Source organism: Pristis pectinata, chromosome 1 (genome assembly GCF_009764475.1).
Source record: "Pristis pectinata isolate sPriPec2 chromosome 1, sPriPec2.1.pri, whole genome shotgun sequence".
NCBI lineage: Eukaryota > Metazoa > Chordata > Chondrichthyes > Rhinopristiformes > Pristidae > Pristis > Pristis pectinata.
Window position 1 is genome coordinate 6,516,933 of NC_067405.1, and position 13,527 is coordinate 6,530,459.

A 13,527-nucleotide genomic window follows, 5' to 3' on the forward strand; every position below is an offset into this window, starting at 1 on the left:
ATCCCTGATACTAACTTTACCATAAGTATAATTTGCTTATTGTGATGTTATGTTATATGGGAGCTTGTCCTGCATAAAATGGGTGCTGTTTTTCCCACATTAACACTGAATAACTTTACAAAAGTGCTTTATTGGTTGTAAAGCAAGAAAGCAACATTTAAGGAGTTAAATCTCCCGAGCTTACATGCTGGCTTGCTAGAGATAGCCCTCAGATAAATTGTTAACCCAGGGGTCTGTAAATGTGTTCAGGTACAGGTAATAGATTCTATTGTTCTTTCTCCAGAGATGCAGTGAATTCAACAACTGTTGACTATATTACATTCTCAATTAATACCATCAAAATGGATGAACTGGTCATTACCACTTGCAGAGATTTTTCAAGCAGTGTGTTGCCCACAAAACAACACTGACTACATTGCCTGTGATGGCTTGGCAACACTAAACATACAGCAAGTTAATTACAGTAAATTAGCCCTTGCACGGAAAGAAGAGTTGATGGGTTTGTAAGAGAGAATAACTTACAGGAGTAGGAAATAAGAGGAGAGAGAGAGAGAACAAGTACGTGAGCGAATGGAACTGACTGAGTTGCTCTGCAGAGCACCAGCATAGATCTGATGAGCCAAATGGACTCCTGTATCATAAGTTAGTAAATGCTGAAGTAGTGTACGTATACTTCTTCCAGCTCCACATACTATACCGTAAACAGGTATTAAATTACCTGCTTGCTGAACATCCTGTTCTGTCTTCAAGTATAACCATGACTCTTTCTACATTATGCAATGTCCTACTCTGACCAATCTTGGGGCCTTTGAAATTGTTTCCAAACTCAGAACAGCTCTCACTTTAAACCAGTAATTATAAAAAAAATCCCTACTTTCTTTTGAGCAGTAAGAAACAATATTTCTGCAGTCAGGGATGAAAGGGAGCAGACTGGTGCTGGGAGCAGCGTACCCCACCTATTCAAGGTACAGGTGATCTGCAAACTTTGTTGTTCTTTTCATACATTAATCTATTTTGGTAGTCATTCTGAGACATCAGCATCAGCCCAGATTGGTTACAATACCACTCTGAAAAAGAATACTCTAGTTTCTCTGGCGCATTGGACACTGAGGGGATACCTGATAGAAGTTTATAAAATTATGAGAGGCATAGAAAGGATAGACAGTCAGAATTTTTTTTACCTCAGGGCAAAAGTGTCAAATACCAGAAGGCATGCATTTAAGGTGAGAGGAGGAAAGTTTAAAGATGTACAAGGCAAAAGTTTTTTCTTTACACAGAGAGTGGTGGGTGCCTGGAACAGGCTGCCAGGGGTAGTGGTGGAAGCAGATACGATAGCTGCGTTGAGGAAGCTTGTAGACTGCAGGGAATGGATGGATATGGATCAGGTGCAAGCAGATAGTTTTAGTTTAATTTGGCATCGTATTCGGTGCAGACATCGTGAAGGGCCTTTTCCTGTGCTGCTCTATGTTCTGATCTATCACGTGCATGCAGGCAGAACCTTCACTATTCCCCCACCTCTCTGATACTAGTTAATTTGAAAATGCAATTTAACTAATCAGTTTGCAATATTTCCAATATTATGCAAAGGTTGCAAGCAAAGACATCATCTTGTACCCCAAAATAGTTATTGCAACCTCCCCTAGGTCTTGCAAGAACATCCAGGCGGTGCCACATCAAGAGCTCAGACGCTCCCGGTGCCAGCAACCTGTCCCAAGGTGACCGCATGACCCAGCGGCAACCCCTGGAGCAGGCACGACCCACTCCCAATCACCCCTCCGCACCCCCACCCAACCCCTACCCTAGCCCACACACCCACACCTACCCTACCCCCACCCACCCCCCACACCCACCCTCCACCCCATCCCCACACCTACCCTACCACCCACACCACACCCCACCACCCCTACCCTCCACCCCCACACCTACCCTACCACCCACCCCCCACACCTACCCTCCACCCCCACATCTACCCTACCACCCACCCACGCCCCACACCTACCTTCCACCCACCCGCACCTACCCTACCACCCACCCACACTACACCACACGCCATCACCCCTACCCTATCCCCACACCTACCCTCCACCCCCACACCTACCCTACCACCCACCCCCCACACCTACCCTCCACCCCCACATCTACCCTACCACCCACCCACGCCCCACACCTACCCTACCACCCACCCACACTACACCACACGCCATCACCCCTACCCTATCCCCACACCTACCCTCCACCCCCACATCTACCCTACCACCCACCCACGCCCCACACCTACCTTCCACCCACCCACACCTACCCTACCACCCACCCACACTACACCACACGCCATCACCCCTACCCTATCCCCACACCTACCCTCCACCCCCGGCCCCACATCTACCCTACCACCCACCACACCCACCCTACCACCCATCCCACCCACCCCTACCCTACCACCCACCCACCACACCCACACCTACCCACCACACCCACCCCTACCCTACCACCCACCCACCACACCCACACCTACCCACCACACCCACCCCTACCCTACCCCCCACCCGCCAGCCCCTCACCTACCGGCTCCCTCGGCCCGCCAGCCCCTCACCTACCGGCTCCCTCCGCCGACTGGGGACAGCGGGCGGGCGGCGCGCAGCCGACAGCAGGAAGCAGCCGGGCCCGGGGTGGGCCTGGCTCCGAGCTCCTCCCCGTCCAGCCGGGGGCCGCCCTGCGCCTCCAGCTCCAGCTCCCGCCCAGCCAGCCCCACCGCCGCTCATCGCCCCGGACTCTCACTCCATCCGCCGGCCCCGCCGCCGATAATTCACCGTCAACTCGGCCGCCCGCCCGACGGCGCCGCTCCCTAGCAACCGCGCCTTTGGGCCGCCAGTGACGCAAGGGCGTAAGCGGGGGGGAGGGGGCGGGGGCGCGCACGTAGGTATGATGCGCGTGGCCGAGGTTAGTGCCTGCCTGTCTCTTCCTACCTGTCCACCTACCTGTGTCTATGTCTCTCTTTCTATCTGTACCTGTTGCTCTTTTGGTTTGGTTTGTACTGCATTTACTTGTACTGTTATTTACTTGTACCGAGGTACAGTGAAAGACTTGTCTTGCATACTGTTCATACAGATCAATTCATTACCCAGTGCAGGGTAAAACAATAACAGAATGCAGAATAAAGTGTAACAGCTGCAGAGAAGCTGTCCATCTATGTCTGTCTGTCCATCTGTGTCCTTCTGTCTGTGTCTGGCTCGCTATCTATGTCTCTGTATTTGTATTGGTTTATTATTGTCACTTGTACCGAGGTACAGTGAAAAGCTTGTCTTCCAAACCGATCATATAGGTCAATTCATCACACAGTGCAGTTATATTGAGGTAGTACAGGGTGCATTGAGGTAGTACAGGTAAAAACAATAACAGTACAGAGTAAAGTGTCACAGCTACAGAGAAAGTGCAGTGCAATAAGGTGCAAGGTCACAACAAGGCAGATCGTGAGGTCAGAGTCCATCTTATCGTATGAGGGAACCATTCAATAGTCTTATCACAGTGGGGTAGAAGCTGTCCTTAAGTCTGGAGGTATGTGCTTTCAGGCTCCTGTATCTTCTGCCCAATGGAAGAGGAGAGAAGAGAGAATGTCCCGGGTGGGTGGGACCTTTGATTATGCTGGCTGCTTCACCAAGGCAGCGAGAGGAAAAGACGGAGTCCAGGGAGGGGAGGCTGGTGTCCGTGATGCACTGTTGTACTGTTATTTACTTGTACAGTGAAAGACTTGTCTTGGATACCATTCAGCCAGATCAATTCATTACACAGTGCATTGAGGTAGTACAAGGTAAAATAATAACAGAATGCAGAATAAAGTGTAACGGCTACAGAGAAGCTGTCCATCTATGTCTGTCTGTGTCCTTCTGTCTATGTCCTTCTGTCTATGTCTGGCTCGCTATCTATGTCTGTCTATATATGCCTGTCCATCCAGGTAAATACTAATTCCAAATCTAAGTTAGTTTATTATTGTCACATGTACCGAGGTACAGTGAAAAACTTGTCTTGCATACCGTTCAAAGTGCAGGCAGACAATAAGGTGCAAGGTCATAACAAGGAAGATTGTGAGGTCAAGAGTCCATCTTATCGTACTAGGGGACCATTCAGTAGTCTTACAACAGCGGGATAGACGCTGTCCTTGAGCTTGGTGGTACACGCTTTCAGGCTTTTGTATCTTCTGCCCGATGGGAGAGGGGAGAAAAGAGAATGCCCAGGGTGTGTGGGGTCTTTGATTATTTTGGCTGCTTTACCGAGGCAGCGAGAAGTATAGACAGAGTCCATGGAGGGGAGGCTGGTTTCCATGATGGGCTAAGCTGTGTCCGCAGCTCTCTGCAGTTTCTTGCAGTCACAGGCAGAGCAGTTGCTGTACCAGAATCAGAATCAGGTTTATTATCACTGACTTGCATGTCGTGAAATTTGTTGTTTTGCGGCAGCAGTACAGCACAAAGACTTAAAATTACTATAAATTACAAAATAAATATATAGTGCAATAAAAAAGGAATAACGAGGTAATGTTCATCGGTTCATGGACCATTCAGAAACCTGATGGTGGAGGGGAAGAAGCTGTTTCTCAAACGTTGAGTGTGGGTCTTCAGGCTCCTGTACCTCCTCCCTGATGGTAGTAATGAGAAGAGGGCATGTAATCTACTCTCAGCCATCTACTCTACTCCCTATATACTCACGACTATGTGGCCAGATTCTGCTCTAACTCCATCTACAAGTTTGCAGATGATACCACCGTTGTAGGCTGTATCTCAAACAACGATGAGTCAGAGTACAGAAAGGAGATAGCTTGGTGGCATTGTGTCATGACAACAACCTTTCCCTCAATGTCAACAAAACAAAAGAGCTGGTCATTGACTTCAGGAAAGGGGGCAGTGTACATGCACCTGTCTACATCAAAGGTGCTGAGGTCGAGAGGGTTGAGAGCTTCATGTTCCTGGGAGTGAACATCACCAATAGCCTGTCCTAGTCAAATCATACCACAGCCAAGAAAGCTCACCAGCGCCTCTACTTCCTCAGGAGGCTAAAGAAATTCGGTATGTCCCCTTTGACACTCACCAACTTTTATTGATGCACTATCTGGATATGCCTATCTGGATGCATCGTGGCTTGGTATGGCAACTGCTCTGCCCAGGATCGCAAGAAACTGCAGAGAGTTGTGGACACAGCCCAACGTGTCATGGAAACCAGCCTCCCCTCCTAACTCTCGCTGCTTTGGCAATGCAGCCAGCATGACCGGGTGGGTGGGGTCTTTCTCTCTTCTCTCCTCTTCCATCAGGCAGAAGATACAGGAGCCTGAGGGCACATACCACCAGGCTTCTACCCCACTGTGATAAGACTATTGAACAGTTCCCTAATATGATGAGATGGACTCTGACCTCACGATCTACCTGTTGTGACCTTGCACCATATTGCACTGCACTTTCTCTGTATCTGTGACACTTTACTCTGTACTGTTATTGTTTTTACCTGTACTACCTCAATGCACTCTGTACTAACTTAATGTAACTGCACTGTGTAATGAATTGACCTGTACAATCAGTATGCAAGACAAGTTTTTCACTGTACCTCAGTACAAGTGACAATAATACACCAATACCAATGTGCTGGCTGGTGTGGGTCCTTAGTGAGGAATGCTGCCTTCCTGAGGCACAGCCTCTTTAAGATGTCCTCGATGGTGGGGAGGGTCGTGACTGTAATGGAGCTGGCTGAGTCTACAACACTCTGCAGCCTCTTTCAACCCTGCATATTGGAGCATCCATACCAGACAGTAATGCAACCAGTCGGAATGGTCTCCACCGTATATCTATAGAAATTTTCAAGCGTCATTGGTGACATACCAAATCTCCTCAAACTCCTAATGAAGTGGAGTCACTGGTGTGCCTTCTTCGTGATTGCATTAATGTGTTGGACCCAGGATAGATCCTCTGAGATGTTGACGCCCAGGAACTTGAAGCTGCTCACCCTTTGTACCGCTGATCCCTCAATGAGGACTGGTGTGTGTTATCCTGACTTCCCCTTCCTGAAGCTGTGATGCATTGATTGGATGCTTTTTATGGTGTATTGATAAAAATTGGTGAGGTTCAAAGGGGACCTATTTCTGTCTACCTATGTCTGTCCACCTATGTCTGGCTCTCTATCTACGTTGTCTGTCTATCTGTAGGTCCATCTATCTATCCATGGCAGGAGATCTTCTCCCACCATATATTCATTTGGAGATATATTGACATGATTTCTATATTGACATTTCAAGCATACTAAATTTAATGGAGACACAAGAGACTGCAGATGCTGGAAATCTGGAGCAACACACAAAATGCTGGAGGAACTCAGTGGGTCAGGCAGCATCTATGGAGGGAAATGGACAGTTGATGTTTCAGGTCAAAACCCTTCATCTGGACTGGAAGGAGGGGAGGTGGCCAGTGTAAAAAGGTGGGGGGAAGGGGCGGAGCAAGAGCTGGCAGGTGATAGGTGGATCCAGGTGAAAGGGGGGTGATAAGCAGGTGAGGGTTGGGGAGAGTGGGAATGATGCGAGAAGCTGGGAGGTGATAGGTGGAAGTGACAAAGGGCCGACGAAGATGGCATCTGATAGGAGAGGACAGTGGACCACAGAATAAGGGGGAGGAGGTGGGGAGGGGAACCAGTAAGATTTCTTTATTAATCACATGTACATCGAAACACACAGTGAAATGCATCTTTTGCGTGGAGTGTTCTGGGGGCAGCCCACAAGTGTCACCACGCTTCCGGTGCCAGCATAGCACGCCCACAACTTCCTAACCCGTACGTCTTTGGAATGTGAGAGGAAACCAGAGCACCCGGAGGAAACCCACGCAGACACGGGGAGAACGTACAAACTCCTTACAGACACGGGCCGGAATTGAACCCGGGTCACTGGCGCTGTAATAGCGTTACGCTGACCGCTACACTACCGTGCCTGCGGTAGTAGGAGGAATGTGTGGGCGACGGGCAGATCAAGAGGGCATGGAGGGGAAAGGGATGAGGTGATGGGGACAAGTGGCATAAGAGAAAAGAGAGGACAGAGTGGAGTGGTTACCGGAAGTTAGAGCAAAGTCCTGATGCAGGGTTTCGACTCGAAACGTCGACAATTACTTTCCTCCCACAGTTGCTGCTCGGCCCGCTGAGTTCTTCCAGCACATCACTTGTTGGTCCAGATCCCAGCATCTGCAGTCTCTTGTGTCTCTAGAGAAATAGATTTTCTTGTCAGGTTGGAGACTACCAAGGCGGAATGTGAGGTGCTGTTCCTCTAACCTGTGTCTAGCCTCAATTTGGTGGTAGAGGAGGCAGTGGATAGACATATCAGTGTGGGAATGGGAAGTGGAATTAAAATGGCTGGCCACCGGGAGATCCTGGCTGGTATGGCAGACGGAGCGAAGGTTGGGTCTCGCTGTCTGACCGATTAAGTTCCTCCAGCATTTTATATGTTGCTACCAAATTTAATGCTTCACCCTTAGTGTCTGTGCCTTTGGTTGCCAAGACCCTAAAGTCTACAATCCCCTCCCTTAAAATTCCCCTCCTTTAAAGTTCTTCTCCTTTAAGACTACTGCTTAAAATTTACCTCACTGTGTGAGTGTTGAGTCACCTGTTCCAATCTTTCTTCATGTGAAGTTCTGTCAAAATAATGCTCTTACAAAACACCGTGGAGCTTTTCGCTGAATTAAAGGCAAAACAAATGCAAGTTTTTTTAAGATACCTGCACTCAGAAAGAAGGAACAGGGTGAAACTCAACAAAAAAAGATTGATGTGTGTCTCTAAGGAGAACAGATCTACATACGGGGAGGTTAGATAAGCACGGTTTGGGGAAAGGAATAAGCTATGTTGAAAGATTAACTGAAATGAGGGTAGGAAGACGTGGCGGTTGGCGTAATGCTTTACAGCGCCAGCGACCCGGGTTCAGTTCCGGCCACTGTCTGTAAGGAGTTTGTATGTTCTCCCTGTGTCTGCATGGGTTTCCTCCGTGTGCTCTCGTTTCCTCCCATGTTTCAAAGATGTACGGGTTAGGAAGTTGTGGGCATGCTACAGCACCGGAAGTGGTGACACTTGCGGGCTGCCCCCAGAGCACTCTCTGCAAAAGGTGCATTTCACTGTGTGTTTTGATGTACATGTGACTAATAAAGAAATCTTATCTTATCAAAATACAACATAGGCGCACCTCAAGGATGCATGCTTACCCACTGCTCTACTCTCTCTACACTCATGACTGTGTGGCTAGGCACAGCTCAAATGCCATCTATAAATTTGCCGATGACACCACTGTTGTTGGCAGAATCTCAGATGGCAATGAGGAGGCGTACACGAGTGAGATAGATCGGCTGGTTGAGTGGTGTCGCAACAACATCCTTGCACTCAAAGTCAGAAAGACCAAGGAATTGATTGTGGACTTCAGGAAGCGGAAGCCAGCTGTCCTCGTTGAGGGGTCAGCGGTGGAAAGGGTGAGCAGCTTCAAATTCCTGGGCATCAACATCTCAGAGGATCTATCCTGGGCCCAACACATTGATAAAATCACAAAGAAGGCATTGTCAACAGCTCTACTTCATTAGGAGTTTGAGGAGATTCGGTCTGTCACCAAAGACTCTCACAAATTTCTACAGATGTATGGTGGAGAGCATTCTGACTGGTTGCATCACCGCCTGGTATGGAGGCTCCAATGTGCAAGATCGTAAGAGGCTGTAGAGGGTTGTAGACTCAGCCAGCTCCATCACGGGCACAACCCTCCCCGTCATCGAGGACATGTTCAAGAGGTTGTGCCTCAAGAAGGCAGCATCTGTCATTAAGGACCCTCACCATCCGGGACATGCCCTCTTCTTATTACTACCGTCAGGGAGGAGGTACAGGAGCCTGAAGACCCACACTCAATGTTTAAGGAACAGCTCTGCCATCAGATTTCTGAACAGTCCATAAGCCCATGAACACTATCGTGTTATTCATCTTTAGCACAATTTATTTATTTATTTATTTATTTTTGGGTTACTTATAGTAATTTTTATGTCTTGCACTGTACTGCTGCCGCAAAACAACAAATTCCAAGACATATGTCAGTGATAATAAACCTGATTCTGATTAGACTAGATGGCTCAAATGGCCTTCTTCTCCTCTGCAGATTCAGCGGAATCCAGTTTGCGTTGGCCCATGAACGACACCGGTAACTTTTATCAGGTGAAAGTAATTTAAAAAAAACTCTATAAATGGAAGCACTCAGTAGGTGAGACATGGGTTTCCATGATGCTGGAGGAACTCAGCAGGCCAGGCCAGGCAGCATCCATGGATCTAGATTCATCTAGATTCCAGCATCTGCGGTCCTTTGTTTCTCTAGACATGGGTTTCTGCTAGGTGCTCTGGTTTCCTCCCACATCCCCAAGATACAGGTTGATAGGTCACTTGGCCACTGTAAATTGCCCCTAGTGTGCAGTGCATTGGTGGTATCTGTACTAGCTGCGGGGAGAATGAAATGGGAATTGTATGGGATTACTGTGAATGGGTGCTTGATAGTCAGCACGGACCTAGTGGGACAAAAGCCTGTTTCCAAGCTGCGTGACTCTATGAGAAATATATGTCTAGTAAGCCCTTTGCCCAAGCAGTTGTAATTACGACACCGAAACAGGCCATTCAAGCCATCGGGTCTATGTCGGCTCCCAGTGGAACAATCACCTAAGTCCCATTCCCCCCCATTTCCCTGTGCCCCTGTAAATTATTCTCTCTCACACATGCCCATCCACTCCCCTTTGACTCTTTAAGCCATTAACCTACATTGAGATAATTTACAGCAGCCTATTAACCTGTATCGTACTCAAATCCTCTGCCCCTAATATGTCCCAGCCTGGTTAACAAATATTGCCAAAATGTATGTAATAATATTTCAATACTGGTATCTCAGGATCTCATTTCTGATGTTTTTATTTGGCTCAATAAAAAGTCAAGTAAGATACTAAACTATATAAATAGAAATCCTTGCTAGGCACAAACTTGAAGTGCAGTGTTCAAATAACAGGAAATGTACATTTTGCACAATCTGATTGCACGGTAGTGAAACTTGATTTATATCTTTCAAAATTATATAAAAATATATCAAAATATCACTCCATCTGTGTGGTTTCCTACATAATGCTGATCTGCCCACTATTTACATTAACAGCTTGAAACTCTGCTGGGTGTGAAGTTCAGAGCCAGATTGAGAGAGGGGAGAAAACTTATTGAAAGATCATAGATACCTCGTGGAATGGGATATAACCTGAGATGACGTGGTAACATAAGATGCAAAATACTCTATAAGAGTTTTACATGAATTGTATGAGAGTAAAAACACATTTCACATTATTAACAGCAAAATTGGCATTGAGTAAAGGGAATGCACAGGACGATGTACAGCCCATACACATGAGTGAGCATTTGGGAGATCATCTTCTGCCATGTGGGAACTCCGGTTTGCAGTTGCATTTCTGACCTGCAAACTGTTCAGGTTAGGAACAGTTCAGAGGAGCGGAACCCTGCCGTAGCCTGGGCAGGAACTGTATATTGAACTCGTGTGTATGGATCAATGTTTCAGGCGTCTGGGTAACTTAACCATTGTACTTCCTCAGGAGGCTAAAGAAATTTGGCATGTCCCCTTTGACTCTCACCAACTTTTATTGATGCACCATCGATGCACATCCTGTCTGGATGCATCACAGCTTGGTATGGCGAGAACATCTTCAAGAGGCAGTGCCTCAAGAAGGTGGCATTCATCACTAATGACCATCACCATCTGGGACATGCCCTCTTTGCGTTACTACCATCGGGGAAGAGGTACAGGAGCCTGAAGACCCACACTCAACAATTCAGGAACAGCTTCTTCCCCTCCGCCATCAGATTTCTGAACGGTCCATGAACCCATGAACACTACCTCATTATTCCTCTTTTTGTACTATTTATTTATTTTTGTAACTTATAGTAATTTTTATATCTGGAACTGTACTGCTGCTGCAAAACAACACATTTCATGACATACGTCAATGATAATAAACCTGAATCTGATTCTGATTCTGAAACTGCAGAGAGTTGTGGACACAGCTCAGCACATCACAGAAACCAGCCTCCCCTCCAACTCTACACTTCTCGCTGCCTCGGTAAAGCAGCCAGCATAATCAAAGACCCTACCCGCCTGGCTCATTCTTTCTTCTCCCCTCTCCCATCAGGCAGAAGGTACAGAAGTCTGAAAGCACGTACCACCAGGCTCAAGGACAGCTTCTATCCTGCTGTTATAAGACTGTTGAATGGTCCCCTAATATGATAAGATGGACTCTTGACCTCACAATCTACCTTGTTATGGCCTTGCACCCTATTGTCTGCCTGCACTGCACTTTCTCTGTAACACTTATTCTGCATTCTGTTATTGTTTTCCCTTGTACTACCTCAATGCACTGATGTGATGAATGGTATGCAGGACAAGTTTTTCACTTTACCTCAGTACATGTGACAATAATAAGCCAATTTACAACCATACCAATAGTTAATGAATTTATTGACCAAATTACCTTTCTTCATTTCATGCTTTTACCAGGTTCCTTGGATACAATCATCTAATTGAGTTTGCAAAAGATTCCATAATTATTTGTTCAGCAAATCTCAGAGTTCCAAATCTGAACACTAACAATTATCATATCATCGGGATCCAGAACATTGAATATTCCCACACATGACCATCATTGGATTGATTCAGCATTCTGTTGACAGTCACAACACTGCTTTATGATGTTAAACCCCTTTTTTTGTTTGTTTATATTGGTTCTTGCAGAGAACACCAGCAAATTGGAATGCAGCAATGGAATGAGGTCATTTACTTAGACAATTGTTTGTTCCGTTTATTATTTTCAATTAACCTGTGTTGTGCATTCCACAATTTCTTTAGCCTCCTGAGGAAGTAGAGGTGCTGGTGAGCTTTCTTGGCCGTGGCATCTACGTGATTTGACCAGGACAGGCTGTTGGTGATGTTCACTCCCAGGAACTTGAAGCTGTCAACCCTCTCGACCTCAGCACCATTGATGTAGACAGGTGCATGTACACCACCCCCTTTCCTGAAGTCAATGACCAGCTCTTTAGTTTTGTTGATATTGAGGGAAAGGTTGTTGTCATGACACCATTCCACTGAGCTCTCTATCTCCTTCCTACACTCCGACTCATTGCTGTTTGAGATAATGGCCTACAACGATCTTACACAAGTCATTGTGTAAAACTCCAGAATATTTTGCCATAAGACACAATTGGTTCATTAAAATCCTGTCCGGAAGGAAATCTGTTGTCCCTACATGTGACTCCAGGTGTTGTTGACTCGGTTGAGCAAGGCACTTAACTAGGTGATCCACATGTCCCAAAGTACTTGGTAATTGGTTTATTATTGTCACATGTATTGAGGTACAGTGAGAAGCTTTTCTTTGCATGCCATCCAGACAGATCATTCCGCGCATAAGTACATCGAGGTAGAACAGAAGCAAAATAACTAGAATTCAGGATATAGTATTACAGTTACAGAGAAAGTGCAGTGCAGGTAGACAAATAAAGTGCAAGGGCCATGATGAGGTGGATTTAGAGATCAAGGGTTTGTCTTTATTGTACAAGAGGTACACTTATGAGTCTTATAACAGTGGGATAGAAGGTGTCCTAGAGTCTGGTGCTACGTTTTATCAAGCTTTTGTATCTTCTGCCTGATGGAAGGGGGGAGAAGAGAGAATGACCGGGGAGGGAAGGGTCCTTGATTATGTTGGCTGCTTTCCCGAGGTAGCAATATGTGTAGACAGAGTCCATGGAGGGGAGGCTGGTTTTTGTGATAGACTGAAGTGTGTTCACAACTCTCTGCCATTTCTTGTGGTCTTGGGCAGAGCAATTGCCTTAACAAGCTGTGACAGTATACCTGAGGATGAACAATAACTGCCAGATTTAATATCAATGTCCCAGCAGTGAAAAAAATTATGGTTTGCATTTATTGAGTTTTATATCTCCAGTTAATATCTGTGCATCCCAACAATGTGGGTACAGATGCCAGGAAACACCATTGTTTTACACTTTATTTCTGCTCTTGGCGATCTGCACAGTCTTTTCCCCTTGGTTTTTCATCCACATAATTGAACACAGTTTCGCAGGCACTGGTGACCAATCAAAGTCCTTTCATCACTCAGAGACAATTGGACAGGGGCCAGAGGCTGAGATATTCTGGTAGCTGTTTGTACTTGATATATGGCAGGCTTTGAAGGCTGCAATGATTATTGCTCAGGACATCAAACCCAGATCCAAATTCAACACTGTAGTTCATAATTTATGATTCGGCTTCAGGATATTGAAGCACAAATTTTGTATTGTTTATAGCTCGGAGGGCAGCACAATGGCATATCTAGTAGAGCTGCTTCCTCATAGCACTAACAGCCCAGGTACAATCCTGATCTCTGGTGCTGGAGGTACAGAAGCCTGAAGTCCCACACCACCAGGTTCAGGAACAGCTCTTTCTCTTCAACCATTTGCTTC

At 46.5% G+C, this 13,527-nt stretch overlaps 1 protein-coding gene across 2 annotated transcripts in view; it reads right to left on the reverse strand.

The window, feature by feature from the left end:
• Positions 1-2,850, reverse strand: part of ttll4 (tubulin tyrosine ligase-like family, member 4) — a 61,330-nt gene extending 58,480 nt beyond the window's left edge. For both annotated transcript variants that reach the window (XM_052024781.1, XM_052024772.1), the window contains exon 1: positions 2,595-2,850. The gene's annotated coding sequence lies outside the window, so the exon portion shown is untranslated. The remainder of the gene's footprint in view (positions 1-2,594) is intronic.
• Positions 2,851-13,527: the final 10,677 nt, after the last annotated feature.